This window comes from Arachis ipaensis, chromosome B06 (assembly GCF_000816755.2).
Source record: "Arachis ipaensis cultivar K30076 chromosome B06, Araip1.1, whole genome shotgun sequence".
Lineage (NCBI taxonomy): Eukaryota > Viridiplantae > Streptophyta > Magnoliopsida > Fabales > Fabaceae > Arachis > Arachis ipaensis.
The window spans coordinates 12181768-12189769 of record NC_029790.2 but is presented as its reverse complement, the minus strand read 5'-3'; the positions used below and the strand labels follow the sequence as shown (position 1 = coordinate 12189769).

The 8002-nt window shown below is 39.0% G+C and overlaps 1 protein-coding gene across 1 annotated transcript in view; it reads right to left on the bottom strand.

Annotated features, from left to right (window-relative positions):
• The window catches only part of LOC107645942 (dnaJ homolog subfamily B member 6), a gene marked incomplete in the record, with an annotated part of 2687 nt that extends 2492 nt beyond the window's left edge, over nt 1-195 (bottom strand). Inside the window, 1 exon segment of the mRNA XM_021104008.1 lies at nt 1-195.

The following is an 8002-nucleotide window of genomic DNA, read 5'->3' as shown; positions in this document are numbered from 1 at the left end:
CAAACAGAGTTTTTCCATAAGGGAATTAAAGAGGAGAGAGGGTAAATCGAGGATATAAATGAATGGGAGAGGATAAAACCGTAAATTGGGGTGGTGGAAGAGAGAAAAGGAACATGGAGAGGGAGAGAGAGAGGAAAATATCTTACGGGTTACTGGATTTGGTTTTTTGGGTCCTTGGGAGATGGTAGATATGATCATACGATATGTGCGAAGAAACTTCGAGACATTTTGAAAGATTAGATATTTTGGGCTGGGCTAACAAATTGACACTAGAATTTGAAGAAACTACACCGCTGTGCCACTCACACGGTGCATTGCGTAGTTTCACGTCTTCCACGTCAGCATTAACCGGAACTACCTCAAGCATTGGGGAGTGGGTACATATTTTAAATATTTTATTTAATAAACAAAAAATAAATATATTAAAAATTTAAATTTTTTATATTTTTAAAAAATATCTTTTTAATTTATTATCTTAATATGTTTTTAAAATCAGAAATTCATTTATGAATGGATAAATAAATGGTGATATGCTGGTATATTGGTGCATGGTGTGTTATGCACAAATGTAGAGCTGTTATGGTCAGATCTCCTCAAAATGTAGGCTACATTTTGATGGAAACGAAAAACAAAAAAACTGCTACCAGAACAAAACGCAAGCTGCGTTTAGCAAAGAGGAAGAACCACGTCTTGAAACGTATCTCTTGTACCCTGCATGCAGATATGACCAGCATTTAACCACCTTAGAACGCATTAAACGCAGATTGTGATTGGCAGGTGATAGATCAATCGCAGGTTGCGATTGACAGGCACGGAGAGTGCATGGACGACTGTTTATGGAGAATGCTGAAGCGGTCTTTATAAACAAAACGCAAGTTGGGCTGAAGCAAGGTTTTCACTTTGTTGAGAGAGTGTTGGAGCTTTAGAGTGCAGGAGGGTTTGTGAGGGAGAAAGAAGAAGAATACAATAAAGGGTTAGAGTTTCAGTGAGAAAGGAAGGAAAAATAGTTCGTAATTTTACCAAACTTAAAGAACATATTATTAAATATTTGAATTATCCTCAATAGGTAAGTATTATTTTTTAATTTTATGATGAATAAGTAAATTTATTTATTTGTATTTTATGTATATGTGTTTTAAGTAGTAATTTTATTATTATTTTCATCATTATTATTATTAATATTTTTTTATTAATGTTATTGTTAACACAAATTATAATTAGGGTAAAGTATTAAATTGGTCTCCTATGTTTGGACGTAATCCTGTTTTGGTCCTTAAAATTTAAAGTGTCCTATTTGAATTCAAAAAAGTTTTATTTAGCTTCAATTTAGTCCCACCGTGAGGGCAAAGTAAAATGTATTGATGCATCCACGGTTGATTTTATGTCTTTGGAGCTTGTATTTGTTCTCCAAATTATCGACCTTGTTCTTGTACTGTTGTCATGTAGTACATTCCGTTAATTATTTAACTTTGCCCTCACAGTGGGACTAAATTGAAGCTAAATAAAACTTTTTTGAATTCAAATAGGACACTTTAAACCTTAAAGACCAAAACAGGATTACACCTAAACGTGTAGGAGGCCAATTTAGTACTTGACCCTTATAATTATGAAGTAATATTAATAAGGGTAAAGTATACTTTTTGTTCCTAAAGTTTGACAAAAATTTCAAAAATACCCTAAGTTTTATTTTATTTCAATCTTGTCCTAGAAATTTTCGATTTGCATCAAATATACCCTCGACGGCTAAATTTTCAAACAATTTAAGACCAATTTAACAATAATGCATGAAAATTATGCTTGATTTGTTTGTGTTGAGGGTTGTTCTTATGAAATTGTTGTTGAATTGGTCTTAAATTTTTTGAAAAATTAGCCGTCAAGGGTATATTTTATCCAAATCGAAAACTTTTGGGACAAAATTAAAACAAAATAAAACTTAGGGGTATTTTTGAAACTTTTATCAAACTTCAGGGAATAAAAATATACTTTACCCTATTAATAATTATCATTTTTTTGCAGGCTATCAAGAATTTGTTGCCCAAAAAACTAGATCCATCAGAGACCTTTAACGAGATAGTTACAGCGTCACTGGTATTTACTGGGTTTCAACACGTTTCGCGAGTAGGCGAAATGAGAGGCCATTCTGTACTCATGAGTGCCTTGGTGGAACAATGGAGGCCGAAAACCTACACGTTTCACCTTCTAGTCGGCGAAGTGACGGTGACGCTAGAAGACGAGACACATATTCTTGGCCTCCCGGTTAATGGGGAGCTCGTCACGGGTAGAACAGACAGCAGTCATCAATTTCTGGTGGAAAATTCCATCGCTTGTTTCAGTCAGGAGCCCGGTCCACACGATCACGTCTTAGATAAGGTAAATCTTAGATGGGTCTGACGGTGCAGAGACACCGAATCGTGGGACACGCAGGAGTCCATTGAACGATATGTTCAGACTCATATTTTCTACGTGCTCGGAACGGTTGTGTTTACGGATAAGTCTACCACTTCATTGAACTCGAAATTTCTACCTCTACTTCGAGATTTCCACCTAATTCTACTATACAGTTGGGGGACAACCAGTCTGGTACATCTATACAGATCGTTGTGTCATGCATCACGACACAACTGTAAAGAGATGGATGTGCCACTCATACTACTTTTTGTTTGGGCGTGGGAGCGTATGCCGTTTCTGACGCCCATTCCCCGCGATCAGCTCGTCGATGTTGGTGTTCCACTTGTGCGACGGTATTGTTTTTTACTGTTGTTATTATTATTGTTATTGTTGTTGTTGTTGTTGTTGTTGTTGTTGTTGTTGTTGCAATCATTCTAATTTTGTTCAAGTAGAGTCATTGGCACCGGCATACAAGATATACACGGAAGCCTACTGCACATTTTAGGATAGGACTCGATGACATGGGACCCGATGATGGAAGTTTTAACCATTTATGTTAGGCTGCTTATTTAGAATAATAATTTTACTAATCGGCCTCGTGGTTACTAATGTGCAGCTCATATGGCGGCCGTATATGGAAGTGGGGGTTTCGGAGTACCTCGTTGTAAATTTGTTTATGTGCTCCACAAATTCACCATTAGTGTCATTCGAGTGTATAGAGTGGCTCCCGACAGACTGAGTTAGACAACAGTTCGGACCGCAATAGTTTTCACCAAACCCGGCATTCGAGATAGGTCATGAACATTGTAGGCAGTTGACAGGCCCACAGAACCATGACTGGAGAGACAGGAACAGTCAATGGGTTAACATGTGGATATCTGGCCGCTATAACACACTACCGTTAGGGGAAAGATTGTCAACTTTCATCCGCTCTTGGTGTACTATGAGTGGTACACACAACAGTACCGACATCACCTACGACTGTTAGATAGAGTTGTAGGTGAAGAGGCTGGTGCGAATGAACCATAGGAACAACAGGAAGAACCAGCTGGACCTCAGCAGCAAGTTCTCCCTCATGAGCAATAGTTTCAGGTGCTAGGTCATGAGCACCAGTATTAGGCACTGGACTAGACCAAGGGTTTCAGGTATCATTAAGATTTATTACCATTAATGTTACCGTTGTTTATTGTTATTATTGACTTTGTTATTAATTATTATTATTGATTCTGTTATTAACCGTTATTAATAAGGTTGATTAATTATTATTATTTATTACTATTTATAAACTAGGTTCCGGCATATAAGCACCAGTTCCAGATGCCAGGATATGAGCAGCATTTTCATGACCTGGCATATGCCCAGCAGTTTTAGGCACCGGCGTACGGTCAACAGCATGTTTCGGTATATGAGCAATAACAGTAGTGGCCGACTGGCCGGCGTGGGATCAACAACAACCGTACATACTGGAATCACAACCACCTCAGGCAGCTGAGCCCTACATATATACCATAGATGTATCTCTTGATCTCCTAACACCTCTTCTTTCGAATCAAGTTAGCTCGCTAGGTTCCGGTATATGAACACCACTTTCAGGCACCGGCATATGAGCACCAATATCAGATGCCGACATATTAGCAGCACTGTCAAGAGCTGGCATATGGTCAGCATTTTCAAGCACCGGCCTACGGCCAACAGCAACAATTTTGGTATATGAACAACATCAGCAGTGGCCGGCATATGAGCAGCAAGAACCGTACATACCAGAACTACAACCATATCAAGCAGCTGAACCCTACATACCACAGATGGTAATTCCAGTAGATGGTCAGTTTAGTCCGTTGGGTGGATCTGAAACCATAAGTTTGTCTCAAGTCCTGAGAGATACAGATTATCTATTTCCATCGCTAGAGCAACAAGGGCTTGCTGCTTCTCAGCAATCCGCTGGTCGCGTGCCACATCAGGTCACGCCAGTGACTTCGACATGGATCGATCGTCGGATCATGTAGATCATCCTTGTCCTTCCGCACAATCGAGTACCGAGTTGTTCGATTTGAATAAATACCCGCAGTAGGAAGATTGAGTTTTAGGACATGACCTTCAGCACTGGTATGATTATGGTGGAGCGACTGCTCCGGGAATGAGTGGTTTCGGTTTGTACGAAACTGACGATGCGAGCATGCCAGATGTCGGTGCTTCTGACATTGGCAGTGGTCTGGATGCCGGTGTGTCTCAGGGTCGTTGGTATAATTTACAAACACAGACTACGCCACCGGATAAATACACCCCATCTTTGTATTCGAAGAAGGCGCCGAGAAAGTAGTCTGTTACAGTTTATCTTGTACTGCTTGAGTTTGGCTTTGTTTTCAATGTTGTATCTCATATTCAGTGTTGTATCTCGTATTGTATATTTAGATGTTTTTGTTTGTTCTCGTATTCTTATTCCATATTTAGCTTTGTTCTCGTATAACTCTGTGTGAGATTAGCCTGTCCCATAATTAATCTAAATTTATTTATTATTTAGTGTTTAATGCATACATAAATAAACGGACAATTTACTATAATAAATAAAATGGAAACCAATTTTACCAGAATGCACAAAATGAAAAATGGATACCAACATGCATTTTTTGCATAATCTATGTAAACTGCGACAGGAGTCCCGCGATTTACAGAATACACGTAATCCGCTATAGAGGTGTCGCGAATTACGTGCAAGAAAAACTGATCATAAACCAATTTTACGTGTGGGCGTGAATTGTGCATAAACCGCGAGAGGGGTGTAGCGGTTTATGCATTACTATAAATACGCTAAAGGGGTCTCGCGGATTACATTTGTGCTGGAAGAAAAAGTATTCTAGGGAGAGAAGTAGTGGTTTTCTAGATAGAGGAATAGAGATAAAAGTGGTTGAGTTGAGTTGAGATCGGAGCCGGGACCATGGCGGAGGCACGCAGTCTATACAGGCTCAACGGTGTTGCGCACGTGGCTGGGAGCATAAACGAAGAGGTTAGCATTATAATTTTTAGTTAATGTATTTAAATTTAGATTTAAATTATTATTTTAATAAGAAAATGTAGTATTTAAATTATTATTTTAATCGTTTATGTCTTTCATTGAATTTTGTGATTAGAAAATAGGAAGTGTATGTTACCAGTTTAAATTTTAAAATTGTAGTTATGTGGTAGATGACTATAAATTACTGTTGGATTTTTTATATGTTTGGTTTATTCTGTGACATGCTCCAGCTGACTAGGTGTATATATAGTGTCCGGAGGCAGCAGAACATGCCTCTGCATGACAGGATCATACCATATCTGGAGAGGGCCAGTTTGTACCACATGGCGAGGCTCAACGCCAGGTAGTTCTGGTTGGACGAGCCCTTAGTCAGTGCTTTCATTTAGAAGTGGCGTCCTGAGACGCATACCTTTCATATGCCCTTTGAAGAGTGCACTATCATACTGCAGGATGTAGCATACCAGTTGGGGCTGCCCGTGGATGGTTTACCTGTATCCAGTTGCCTTACTGATTTTGAGAAGTTTATGGAAGAAGGCAGACTGGCATGGGAGTGGTTTGAGGAACTGTTTGGCGAGCTGCCACCACAAAATAAGGTGAAGTAGTATACAGTCCAATTCACCTGGTTTCATGAGAGGTTCAGGGTGCTGCCAGATGATGCTACGGAGGAGACCGTACACATATATGCATGGTCTTATATTATGATGCTGCTTTCCACTCAGTTGTTCGGTGACAAGAGTGAAAACTGGGTTCACATACAGTGGTTGCCCTTTGTGGCGAGGCTTGATGATATGGGCAGTTATAGCTGGGGTCGGCATCGTTGGCCTGGCTATATCGATGCATGTGTCGGGTGGCCAACAGAAACATGACAAACTTGGCAGGCCCCCAGCAGCTACTGCAGTCATGGTACTTGCTTGATATACTTCGCCGTCATTGAGTGGCACCAGGTGGATAGGGTGCTGCCACAGCAGGGTGGCGTTCAGCACGAGCCTGAGCCGGCATCGAACATTGATTGGCTCCATGCCAAGGATGGGAGGGGTGGGGACAGATGGTTCTTGAGCTACTACCAGGTATGGCACCTTAGTTGGCAGAACAAGTTTGATGATGTCCTGAGTATCCCCCGGGTGCCTGATCCCGGGTCGTCCGAGTGGTGGTGGTATAGAGTGGCTCTTAGGTTTCTGTCGCCAGATTCCTTGATTGCCGATCCTAGGGCCGAGGAGATCTCATAGGATGTTGTTCAGAGAGGGTCGTCACAGGCTCCTTTGAGGGTACCCATGCCAGACGTGCCAGATAACAGGCGCGTCGAGCGGTGACGACGCGTTGGTACCCGGGGTGCTGACTTATAATCGCATGCGCCTCATTTTGTACCGCCGGATTGCCTGCCAAGTCTTCGTCATCATTTTCGTCATCGACTTCATAGTTGGCTTCAAACTCCTCTTCATTGTCGTTTTTATCTTCTTCCCAATCTATATCCCCGAGTTCATCAACAATGACATCATCGCCAACCGCATCCATCCCTGTATGTTGTTCAAACTCAACGTACAGCTCTATCATCGACACGTGAAATCAGATTTGTTGATAAATATAGAACATCCGCTGCATGCATGCGTCGTCAGTGATGGACATTAGTTGAAACTGTATCAGCCCACCAAATACCTGTACAGAATTTCTATACAAAACGTTGCTCACCCTTTTTAAAATGTGACTTTGTATGTTCTCACAAAAACTATTTTGCAACTCTACAAAACTCATGGTACATGGAATAACAAATGAAAACGGACATTCACAAACAAAAGTCATCATTCGTGTGTGTTTGGTATAATCTCACCGCTATAATACACTCGCATATTTGCAATACTTTTCATAACCTCAGCCTCACCTAACCCGTTTTTTTTTTTTACACAACTAATTGCCAAAAAAACTCACAAGTATGAGATATATGAAAGAAAGAGGAATGAGAATATAATGGAAGTGAGATACAACTTGGTTGAATTGAATTTTGTATTTATAGGTAAGACTCTCGATTAAAATATTATTTTTTATACAAAATGCAGGCTGCGTTTTGCAGCTTCTGAAAAACTTTTTTGACCCGTTTAAAACGTAATCTACGTTTTGGGGTTTCCAAAAAAAAAGTCAATTTCTAAACACAACCTACATTTTGGATTTCAAAAAAAAAAAATGTCCATTTCCAAACGCAATCTGCATTTTGGATTAAAAAACAAAAACAAAAAATTTAAAAAGCTGAAACTTCATAAATGTAGCCTGTGTTTTGGTTGCACAAAAAAAAAAATTAAAAAATGAGATAAAGACAAAACATAGTCTGCATTTTAGCTGACACCCATAGCAATACAAATACTTAATATACATCCATTTTATTGTATTACACCATCATCATTTCCATTTTGAAAAAAACCAATTTTTTAAAATATATGTTAGATAAATTTTTAATTTAAAAAATAAAAAATAAATAATTTAAAAAATATCAAAATTTAATACAAAAAAATAAGTTAAGTAAAATTTAAACAACAATTTATAAATTTTTTATTTTTTTCAATAATATAAAAATTTAATATATTTATATTTTTTATAGATACTACAAATTTG